At 45.6% G+C, this 12,503-nt stretch overlaps 1 non-coding gene across 1 annotated transcript; it reads right to left on the bottom strand.

The window, feature by feature from the left end:
* Positions 1–2,828: 2,828 nt before the first annotated feature.
* LOC116890333 lies at positions 2,829–2,935 on the bottom strand. The gene has a single exon (XR_004386556.1). It is a non-coding gene; the product is annotated as a U6 spliceosomal RNA (small nuclear RNA).
* Between the last annotated feature and the right edge of the window lie 9,568 nt (positions 2,936–12,503).

The raw sequence follows: 12,503 nt of genomic DNA, 5'->3' as shown, positions 1-12,503 counted from the left end.
CAAATGTTTGTAGGATTGAAGTTAGCAACTGCTCCCCCCACCCCACTTCTGTCGTCCCAATTTGTCACCTCTCTTTGTAGCGGTACTTTTATTCTGTTCTAATTCTTCCCACACTGTTTCCCACTGGACATTGCACTTTGCTTAATCTGAGTCATAGCTCCCGGGCCTTCGCCCTGTCTCTGCTGTCCCACACAGCTCTCAGCATTTTTAGGTCCCATGGAAGGCTCTGATAGCTTCCCAACGAGTCAGCCTGCTGAAACCCTGACTAGCAGGAGTGTGTTCCTAACGTCATACGTCCACACTTTCTGCTCATGCTGAACCCGCCGTTGCTTGCCCAGCTCCTAGTTATCAACACCTTTCTTATTCCGTGCTGTACCAGCTGCATCGGCAGACTTAGTGATTAATGGATGAGAATATTAAAGTATTCTCTCCCTACAAGTCGCAACCCTACAGATTATTTAAAGTTGAGCCTCTCAAGAACTATTTTGATGTGGATGGAACTAACATTTAAAAATTCTTGGGGGTGTGGGAGTAGGCTTCGGGAGTGATACCACACACTGGTATTGCTCGATCATTCAGTGTTTTGATGTTATCAATGGTCGTAACGGAGCAGAGCTTCCTCTCTCGGTCTCTCTCTCAGACTTTACTGTGTTTGAACTTCTGCTATTAGGTGTGTCTGCAAAGAATTGAGAACACACAGCTGCTGTTTGCTGAGAGGGCCCTTGGCATCCTGTGGTCTGTCCTTTAGAAGGACAAAAGGCTACTGTCTCTGCTTCTCACCCAGCCATGGGACCGATACTCAAGCACACAGCTCAGCGCTCTAAATTATTCACACTAAGCCCAACAAACAGCCAGCTAGGGAGAGGTAAATACCAGGCTCGCGCCGCCGCCTCTCTTCATGGCTGCTTTCAGCGATGCTTGTCTCAGTGATAGATTTCGACCCTGGTTATAACACAGTGTCTTCCAGAGACAACATTTTAAAAACCCTAAAACCAAGAGAACAGTGGCAGTTGGCGGAGAGTCAACAAATCTGTCCTCAGGTACTTTTCCTTATTTTACATCCCAGCAGCCCAGGGCCTCTTTGGGAAGCTGATGATGTTTTCAAAGCAAAGTACCCCTGTGTATGTGTGCATGTGTCGCTTCCTTCAGTTTCCATGGGTGTGTGAAACCGGTCCTGGTCAGCAGTGGTGGGGCAGGCATATGCTCCTGAGCCTAGAGCATCTACAACATACAGAAGGCATGATTTCAGTTCTAGTTTCTCATTGGTGTCTAATCGCTGTGTACAGTACTGGGTTTCACAAATACAGTTCCAGAGTACCATGTACTTTAACTACCGTATTTGCCCTCTGCTGGGTGTTAATTTACTGACCTCAGGGTACAAACCCAGAAATGTATACCTGTGACGACTCTTTTTAAATCTCAGTTTGTAGGAACTTGTGTACTGGCTTCCATAAGGGCTGCACTCATTTGCATTCCCATTAGCAATGCATAGCTGCTCCCTTTCCCCAATATCTTCACCAGCATTTGCTGTTATTTGTTTTCTTGACAGTAGCCATTCTGATGGGGCTAAGAGAGAATTTCAATGTTTTCAATTACGTCTCCCTGGTGGCTAGTGATGCTGAACGTTTTTTTTGTTTTGTTTTGTTTTGTTTTGTTTTGTTTTTCATGTCAATCAGCCAGTCATCTTTTGAGAACTGATTCATTAGTTGTTTGATGATTTGGTGAGCAGCCTTTTGTTTTCAGCAGTGCTGGGGATTGGATCCAGGGCTGTGAGCATTTGAGACCAGCATCTTGACCCTGCCCGTAACCCCACCTACTTAGAAAAACCCTGCAGCTCAGCCTCCACCTGCTCTACAAACTAACGCTTTGTCAGAGGCACAGCTAGCACAGACTGTGACCCACTCTGAAGGCTCTTCCTCAACCCACTAATTACTTCTGTACCTGTGCAAAACTTCATGTAATCCCAGCCATCAATTCCTGATATCAGAGTTCATTTCAATAATTGTTTTTCTGTACCAAGAATTATGATATTTCTTTATGTTTTTAACAGTTTCAGAGTTTTAGTACTTACACTAAGGTCTCTGGTTCAACCCTAACCCTAACCCTAACCCTAATCCTAATGCCAGTGCTCTGTGACCAATGGAAACACCCTAGTGTAACAGAACATTTGATTGGTAAAGTGGTCTGCTGCCTGACCTGGAGAAAGATGTGTCAGATAGTCAGAATCTCCGGGTTCATATTAGATTAAATAAAAGAGGGGAGAAAGCCTTTGTTTTAAAATAGAAGAATTTTTTAAATCACAAAAGCGTCTATGGTCACAAAAACTGATAAAATAAAAACCTACAGTAAAGGAGTAAAATGTCAATGTCTGATCTCTAATTCCAGAAATCAACATGATTAAGTTTGGTGTAGACTTCTAACTATATAGGCACATAGAAACGTGCAATTGATTGTTTGTTTTCAAAACAGGATCTCTCTATTATCTAGCTCTGGTTGTCCTGAAACTATGTACACTAGGCAGGCCTTGAACTTACAGAGTTCACCTGCCTCTGCCTCCCAAGAACTGAGATTAGAGACATGGGTCCACAACGGGTGTTGGCTGAAGCTTGCATTTTTGTGTGATAGGATTATACTATGCATATTCAAATTCTTGCCATTATGTACAAATATATCTGTTCTGCTCTTGGATACATAATATCACATTGTATCTCTGTAGGAAATGTATCCTGCTGGATGGGGTTTTCAGCTTCCTTGGGGCTTTGTTTCTATTAGAATGGAGGGCAGGTGCATGAACTTTTTATTCATTCATTCTTTTTTTTTTTTTGTAAAAAAATATGGAATGCTTCACAAATTTGGGTGTCATCCTTGCACAGGGGCCATGCTAATCTTCTCTTCATCGTTCCAGTTTTAGTGTATGTGCTGCCAAAGTGAGCACTTATTCCTTCTTTTATGCACTTTTATCCTTCTTGGATTCAGTGTAGGGAACCCAGAGAAGATTCCAGGGGAAAGGTATGCTAAGCCTTTGGGAGGTACTAGGATGGAAAGTAATAAAGCTCCCAGGGCATCCAGAGTTTTGCAACGGGGCTCAGGACTGTGCGTAAGCTGTGTGGGCTCATCTTGACTAACTGCCTTGAATAAAGGAGTTGGAAACCTGCAGTTTACATGAGAACAAATGACCAAAGTTAGACATGCAGCTAGGCAAAGACGTCAGGATGCCCCCAGGAATTAATTTCTTGTCGATGAAGGTTTCTTTTGATTCACAATTCGGGAGATGCGGTCCATCATGGCAGGAGGCACGGTGGTGGGCGTGCCGTGTAGTTACAGTGATAGAGCCTGCCATGTACAGACAGAGGAAGCAGTAAGGGACGTTCTCTGCTCACCAGGTCTGCCTCCCCCCTGTTATTCAGTGGGATTCACACTCAGGGTAGATGGATCTTTACTGGTTAAGACTTTATAGAAAATTCCTTCAGAGATAAGCCCAGGAGGATGTCTCCTGGGTGACTCAAAGTTCGGTCAAGTCGACAATGAGGATGAATCACCATGCTGTGTCTATCTAAGAATAAGAGCTCTTGAGAGGATAGGAGTCACCAGAGCATGCAGGGCCTCTGGGATGCTTGAGGGACACTCAGGCATAAGAAACACGTCGTGGAAAGTTGACTTAACAGGGCTCCTAATTGGCCTGGTTGAAGAACGTCAGCGAGGGACACATGCTCTCAGCCATAAGGTAAAGCCTACTGTCACACCTCATGGTCATCGGGAATACATGCAGTCCGTAATGTTGATAGTAGTAAAGCCTACTGTCACACCTCATGGTCATCCGGAATACATGCAGTCCGTAACATTGATAGTAGTAAAGCCTACTGTCACACCTCATGGTCATCCGGAATACATGCAGTCCGTAACGTTGATAGTAGTATCGGATGGTTTGTGGTGGAACTGTCTCTATGGTTTCCTATGTAATCCCAACTTGGCTTTCTGAACTGCTAGTTTGTGGTGTGAAGAGGGTGGCTCACACCGACCTTTTCACATAGCAACCGCAAGGTCACTGCAGGGGACTGGCTGTGTTTTCTTGGTGATTCATTGGAAACTTGCAGATACCGCCAAAGATGTGTGTCGGAAATGAGGACTTCAGGGCACTTTCCCATATGCGGTTACCAAGTTAGTGTCTCTCTTTCATCCAAGTCAATTCCTTCACCAAATTACAGAGACTTGTTTTTTGCTTCTAGAGTGGAAAGAAAGGCTGGGAAGACACAGTCCAAATATTTAGTTAGTCTCAAAAATATGTGTTCTTCAAAGTAGCTTCAAGTGTGAGGTTTCTTGAAATAAGAAATGGTCACCATGGGCTGTTGTGTTCCCTCTGCCTGGAGCTTCAAACAGGAACCATCCATTTCAACAACCCCATAGAGAGTTACAGGAGAGAATAAGAGCTGGTTCAGCTCCCCACGTGTCCAGAGGGACTTCCCTGGCTTATTTCATCCCGCAGTGAAAAAAGAAAGGTGAACATGATGTCCCTAAACTCCTCAATAGGATATTCAGGGCTCCCCATGTATCTTCTGGAACACTCATGCAATTTGGCTATGGAAACCCACAGGTGACAACCTTGGTTAAATTTATTGACGTTTTCCATAGATGAAACAATGACAGATATCAGTAGTGGGTAGCAAGGCCTTCGGAAGGGTTCTAGGTGAGCACGACTGGGAGATTGGAGAAGAATGGGTGGGTGTCTGACCTTACTATGTGGACAAACCCTTCCACCCCTTGGAAGCCCCAGCTTGCAGGAGGCCACAGTAGTTAATGTGCGTCATCTTTCCTTCACTCTGTTCAGAGTCTCCAAACTACCTTCACATTCATCCCCTGGTCTTTATCTAAACTGAGTTTGTTTGCTGGGCTCTGGATTTTTCCTCACCAACCTTTGCCCTGCGCAACCCCTGGCTTCCCTTATCGCCTGACATCTTTCCCCTGAGTTCTCTTGGGTGAGTTGGAAGCAACATCTGTAGAACTCATAGGACTCTGCATCTCCCCAGTTGTGATAGCGATATTGCCAGCTCTCATGGTATAAGTGCCAGCTTACTCAAGTCACAGACAACAAAGTGCTTAGTGTCAGTCTCAACATCACAATGACTTAAGGTAAAAGTTCAATTTCTTTCACGTAATGTGAAGTTTGGAGTTAGAACTTCCAGAGTTGAAAATGGTATCTCTATGATGAACATGAGTCTTGGATCTTAGAACCTCAAATCAGCCTTATGGTTACTTCATGGTGGTATGTAATGGCTGCTGGTATGTAAGCTATGTCCATGAAAGGAGAGGAATAAACAACTCCCAGGTGATTCAGACTACTGTAGGAAGAATTCGTGTAAATTCTATCAAAAGGCATCCACTTGATTGTCTTTAACTGTCAAATGTAATTTTTCAGTTTTTTTAAAGTGCACTGAAAGATATAGGAGGAAAGAGTAGCCGTTCAGTCATCTAAACACCCAAGGCTATGTCTGCCCATGAGCAGAGAAGTGTATATAATGCATGGTGGGGGGAGGCTCAGTTGCTAAGGTGCTTGCTGTGTGAATATGATCCCTGGAGTTTGGCTCCCCCCAAACCCATTTAAATTCCAAATACCAAGTCAAATAGGTGTGGCTGATCCCTGCAATTCTAGCCTGGGAAGGCAGAGAGAGAGAGAGAGAGAGAGAGAGAGAGAGAGAGAGAGAGAGAGAGAGAGAGAGAGAGAGAGAGAGAGACCCTGGAATGAGATGACTTGTAAGACTTGCTGTATTGGTGAGCTCTGGGTTTCATTAGGGAACAATATCTCAGAGAAATAAGGTAGAAGAGTGTCCTCCACATTATTCTACACACAAGCAACACACAAGCATGTGCCCACACACAGTTTACAACAGAGAAATAAAATAGCTGTCTTTGCAAAGAGTTTGGGAATCTTTTAAGCCAGGACTTTCCTCTTTCCCAGAAGATTGCAAGTGTCCTGAGAGCAGGCCAGCCCACTGCTGGTCTTTTTCACAGTTGCCATGGTACCCCTGCAGAGAGAGGCAGCCGTGGTACTGATGCAGAGGTAACCATGGTACTGATGCAGAGGTATCCATGGTACTGATGCAAAGAGAGGCAGCCATGGTACCGATGCAGAAGGAGGCAGCCATGGTACTGATGCAGAGGTAACCATGGTACTGATACAGAGGCAGCCATGGTACTGATGCAAAGAGAGGCAATCATGGTAACGATGCAGAGGGAAGCAGCCATGGTACTGATGCTGATGCAGAGGCAGCCATGGTACCGATGCAGAGGCAGCATCTGTGGCCCTGCCCTGTGCTTGTTATGTTCATCCTCTTCAACACACTCACACTGTTCTCTTCTGTCTCCCCCCAGATCTCCTTTACTTGATTTTTAGTTTCCCTCTTGTCAGTGTCTCTTTGGTACTTCTTTCCTGCTCCCTGAAAGTCACAAATCCCCAGTTGTAGCCCTGTTTCCTTCTCCCACATCCTCTCCCTTGAGGCTACCTTTGTTTAGGAGCTAGGACCTTTTTGATCAGAGGGACCACCAGGTCCTAGCTTACTCTTGGTTCAAGTATGTCCCAGGCATTTGCTGAGATGATCTGAATCAGACCTTCCTTCCTCCCCTGGATGACTCTTCCATTCCTAGTACAGAAACCCTCATCCTATGTTGAAAAATGAGCCGCATCCTTCCTCTATGGTTCATTGGGACACTGTGAAAAAGCATGCAAACCCATGACATGCAACAAGCAGTGGTTCCTTCTCCAGTGGTTCTGGGAGCTGGCAGACAGTAGGCTCTCCCAAAGGTCCCTAGAGAGGACCACTCTCACATCCTACAGCTTCCTACAGCCTGGGCAGGCTTTGGTTTACAGCAGTATAACATTAGTCTGTGTTCCCTAGGACTGTGTTCTTTATCCTTCATGTCCCATTATCTTTTTTTGTTTATTTATTTGTCTCTCTTTTTACAAAGATACCAGTTGTCTTAGTTAGGGTATCTCTTGCTATGAAGAGACACCATGACCAAAGCAACTCTTGGAAAGGACAATATTTAATTGGGTCTGGCTTACAGGTTCAGAGGTTTAGTCCATTATCATCATGGTGAGAAACATGACAGCATTGAGGCAGATGTGGTGCTGGAGAAGGAGGTGAGAGTTCTATATCTTGGTCCACAGGCAGCAGAAGAAGACTGTAGGCCATACTAGGTGTGGCTTGAACATAGGAGATTTCAAAGCCCACCTCCATAGTGACACACTTCTTTTACGACAAGATGACACACTCTCCAAAACTAATAATGCCACTTCCTATGGGCCAGGCAATGACCCTCTGTCCTAATTAGGTTTCTATTGTTGTGATCAAAACCATGACCAAAACCAACATGAGAAGAAAAGCATGTTTAATCTTCTATTTCAAGGCAATGCTGCATCACTGAGGGAAGTCAAGGCAGGAACCCAAGCATGACAGGAACCTTGAGGCAGGACCTGTAGCAAAGGAACACTGCTTACCGCCTTGCTAACCCTGGATTACTCCATTTGCTTTGCTGTACATCCTAGGACTATGTTCAAGGTACAGCACTGCTCACAGTGGGCTCGAACCTTCCACACCAGTAATTAACCAGGAAAATGCCTCCACAGACTTGCCTATATGCCAATTCAATGGATGAATTTTATTAAAGTTGTCTCTTCCTAGCCTACTCAGTTTGACAAAAACAAACAAGCAAACAAAAACAAACAACAAAAACCAAACCAAAACAGAAATAACCAGCTAGTGTAGCTTTAGGGGCTTCCCACTGAATAAATTAAGAGAGTCACGGAATTCTCATTATCATGTCCTTTCCTCAATACTTGTTAGAAACACATGCTCATGAATAACTATCCCATCCACAGTCTCAGCCAGTCCAGTATCACTTGCTGCAGTGAGCCTTGTAGGGACCTTCTACACCCTCCCTCTGCTTCACAGGACTTCAGGGTGGCTCTCTATCCCATCTTCCAACTCTTTTCATTGACCCACCTTCAAGGCCTAGATCTTCTTGGGAATTTGTTGGATCCCTCCAGATTTGTGGAATCAATACCCCTGAAGTAATACTGGATCCTCACGGGGTGCCCCGGGATGCTGGTTCTGGCTCTATTTATCAAATTATACTTCTTTTCCATGTTGGAAGGAAGGGTGCTTTTTGAAAAACTTTCTACACGGATACCTCAGGAGCACCTGGGTAATTGCTCGTTTCTAACTGGTATTAGTCTTACCCCACTGTGAGCTCATTTCCCAGCTAGTCAGAACTGACCAGGCCTCCTCAGGTTGCCCCATAATCAATGGCTTCAGAAGGGACAGTTTGACTACTGAAGTCACAGCTCAGTGAGAGCCAGATTGCTTGGGAGGAGATTATGTAAATCCTGGGCTGAGCTAGCATCTGATCTCCTACCCTCCTTCTCCATCTGCTCTCTGCTCTCTGGCTGATGATGCCCTGTCCTTGGAGATTCCTTTCTGGTGATCCTGTACCCACCTGTGTGTCGCCCATGTGAGCATGCTAACTGTCTGCTATTCTGCCTCCCTTTTACCAACCCCTGAATTCTGGGAGCACCATGATCCACACAGTAGCAGTTTCCTTTTGGTTCCTAGCATGCAGCAGAGGGCTTGCCTTCTGATACATGAGTCCTCAACACCTTCTATTTCCATTTTGACTTTCTTTCTATTTCCTTTTCCATGTCTTCTCTAATTTCATTCTGTTTTCTCAAGAGGAAGACTCCCACAGGTGTCTGGAAGAGGAGGAGTCATTATCTGTCACAACCACGGGGACTTTGCACACCCCAGAGCACAGGATGATTAGGAAATCATGTTCTTGCTGGTTGTATCACCCACCATGGTTATTCTTTGGCATGCATTTTCAAGGCCAAGGTATTTCAGGAGCATGCCCCTTATAGAAGCATTGGAAGCCTTATTTGAAGACAGGGAAACACGCACCGAATGCTATTGAGAGAGCAGAGGAAGTACATCCCCTGAGATCCTTCCGGGAGATAGTCCCCATGGGTTACCTGTACTTCTCCACCTTAATGAAAAATGTGTAATCTTGTGCTGTTTCAAAACGTGACAATTGCAGTTGTTTGGGGTGGGGAGTTCTTTGTCATCTCCAATGGTTCTTCATTCACTTCCTCTGATATATATTAAAGGAGGTAACATTGGTGAGGTTAGGGGCTTCTTCTGTGGAAGAGGCAACCACCAAAGCAGCTTCCCAGAGGCTGAGGGCTATGTCATTGTGACACAGGGTCACCCTAGCTTCTCAACTCCCCTGGTATCGTTGTAGTGTGTCTCTGTGTAGAGTCATTCTTTATGTTTCTTTTTTTTTTTTTTTTTTTTTCGGAGCTGGGGACCGAACCCAGGGCCTTGCGCTTGCTAGGCAAGCACTCTACCACTGAGCTAAATCCCCAACCCCAATGTAGAGTCATTCTTGAGTGTTATCTGGGGCCCACGGTCCTGATAATGGTACATGAGGAAATTAAAGGACAACTCCACAGCCAGGAAGTGCTGTCCCGGTCAAGTTCCCTACATTTTCCCACTGTGGCACGGTGCCTGGATGTGAGCCGTGCTGAGGGTAGCCATAGACACCATCTCCCCCATGAAGATTCCACTGTAGGGACTATTCACTGATGAGGTACACCTCACTCAGGATAGAAAACCTGCTCTTAAAGAAACAAAGGCAGCTGAGACTCCACGCCAAGGCTTCCAAGAAAGCTGTTGAGGCCACCAACAGGACCACCGGAGAGCAGCCATAGCTTTTTCCCCCCTCCAGGCCGCTCAGCACCAGGCCTCCTCCCCATCTTGCCCTTTAGCTGACCAAAGCCCATTAATATCTGTTGTCTTGGTCAAAAATATTATGCAGTTACCCTCCTGTCCCAACCTGGACTGAAAAGAACCTGGTTAATTAACATTGATTACAGTCCTCCCACTGCAAGTAGAAATCGATTGTGGGGTCCCTAATTTGAATGCTCTTCTCTCTCCTTATCTCTCGTGAGAAAGAAAGACGAGATGGTGTGGGAAAGAGGAGAGATGAGGGGAACGGACGGTATTTTTTAAGGCATGCAATTTTCAGAGTCTCTGGTGAGGGACGTTAGTGATGTGCCAGTCCTTAGATCTTGTGCACACTCCTTCAGAGTGACCATTTTTCAGAGTGACGTCTAATTGCCGCAAATAGTCACTGTGCACATTTGGGCCTTGTTCACAGCTCCCTTCTTTATTGAAAGGGGGAGCAGTGGTATTGATTCTGGATGGCCGGGGAGAATGCCGGCGAATATTAGCGAGGAGCAGAGAGAACACAGTACATAAACTTTTATGACACAGTGTCAAGCTGGATTGTGAAGACATAAATGAAAAGGACAACACGGTCTGTAATTACCACAAGCCCCCACCTTCCTTCCGCTGGGCAGGCAGTGGAGCCGGCCAGGGCAAATGGCAGACGGGGATGCATTGCTCAATGTTCAGGAATGGTGGGCCGGACTTGTTGCTCTCCGTTGTTGAGAAAGAATATATGGGACATTAAAATGCCCTTTGGGTCACATGTGGTCCTTAGGCAAGTGCACAAATTCCAGTGTCAGCTCTGGCACTTACTTCTATCATGAGGGACAGTCGCTCAAGTAACCTAGATTGTAACTTCTCCTCTAAAACGGATGGTAATGGCTGCTTTGCAAGGAACAGTGTAATGGCGGGAATGGTGTTAGCATTAACTGAGATAGTAAATGCAAACTCTTGTTCCTGTAAAATTGTCAGGCTCTTACTAACACTGTACTAATAACCTTAATGATAAACATTGTAATTATGTGCTGGTTGGTTTATGTCAAATTGACACAAGTTGGAGTCACCAGAGAAGAGGGAGGTTCAACTGAGAAAATGTCACTGTAAGACTGGGCTATAGCCAGGCTTATGTGTTTTCTGAATTAGTAATTGTGGGGGAGGGCCCAGTCAATTGTAGGTGGTACTACCCTAGACTGGCAGTCTTTGGTTCTATAAGAAAGTAGGCTGAGAAAGCCATGAGCAACAAACCAGTAAGCAGCACTCCTCCATAGCCTCTTCATCAGCTCCTGCCTCAGGTGCCTGCCTTGCTTGAGTTCCTGTTCCAACTTTCTTCAGTGATGAACAGGGATGTGGAAGTATAGGCCAAATAAACCCTTCCTTTCACAACTTGCTTTTTTGGTCATGGCGTTTCATCCCAGCAATAGAAATCCCTAACAAGGAGAAGTCATTATTCATTCACCCATGAACACTAATCAAGTGTTTACAGCTCAAGTCTATGTGCCAGGGTACTGGATGTCCCCAGCCCTGTGGGTCTTAAAACTCAGTGTGGAGAGCACATTGATGTACACAATTGAGGTTCTGTGCTATATGATGCATGATGCTGTATGAGTAACTCACCTTGGCTGTCGCCATGCTACAAAGTGAAACTAGTGTCCAGGTACAGTATTCAAGGTATATGGTTAACTGACTTTGTACCTTAACGTGCCAAGTCTGCACAGTTGTGTCCCTCTGTGAGTTGAGCTGCTTTGGTTTGCACTGCATTAGATGGAGTATGATATCTGACTTGCCAGGGCCTAGATCTCAGCAGAGAGACAACAGAGGCTTCCTATCCACATGGCACTCAGGGTAGAGGCCACCTTGAAAATCCACAGTCAAATGGTAAAGAATGGAAGGAAGAAAGATCTAGAACACGGAAAAGTACTCTCACTTCTTATTGCCTCAGCTATAAGTGGTCTCATTCCTGTGGCTCATGGCTTCACCTGTGTGCTAATGAGCTGGGGGTGGGGTGGGGTGGGGCTGAGACAAGCAGAAACCTGGTGTGTCCAAGTGGAGAAGTTGTCGGGTGTAACCTGTCTCTATCACAGAGAATGTAGTAAATACTCTTGTAGGTGGCAAACCTTAGGATCCAAGGTGACTAGAGCACAGAGTCTTCCAAGGTCATGCCTTCTAGTGGACAAACCCTCTGCACATCATGGTCCTAAGTGGTGAAGAGAAACCACACACCAGAAGGGTAGGGGTATGGAAGAATGAGGAACTCATTTCACACGGCCTACAGAGGCAAACTTTGTGCCAGTGGCACAGTTGCCATGGTGGAAGGAGATGACTGTAACTCTTGAGGGGGTAGGGATGGTCACCCACCCGGAAGACTGGTACTCCTTCCCATCCTGTGTCTGATGGCTGGTATGCGTTCGTCAAGCTCGCCACTCAACCACTCAGCTTTGCTTGGCTCTGGGTAACCTATGATTGGTTCCCATCATGAAACGTTGGCTGATGGGATGGTGGCCACCCCTGGGCCATTCTTACAGTGAAAGGTGCCTTCCCCTCTACTCCCTGTTCCTATCCATCGGCTGCCTCACTTGGGTAGACAGAGCTGCCGAAGTTGATTCTTTACCTGACTATGTTGAATAACCCCTCCCAACGTCCTGCTGACACCAAACTACTTCAGACGCCATGAACGAGAAAGAATGTTAGTTGAGGAGTTTGAGGTATGGTGTATTTTTAACTGATTTG

Source organism: Rattus rattus, chromosome 1, assembly GCF_011064425.1.
Source record: "Rattus rattus isolate New Zealand chromosome 1, Rrattus_CSIRO_v1, whole genome shotgun sequence".
NCBI lineage: Eukaryota > Metazoa > Chordata > Mammalia > Rodentia > Muridae > Rattus > Rattus rattus.
The sequence above is the reverse complement of the archived record's forward strand: the minus strand, read 5'-3'. Positions and strand labels throughout refer to the sequence as shown.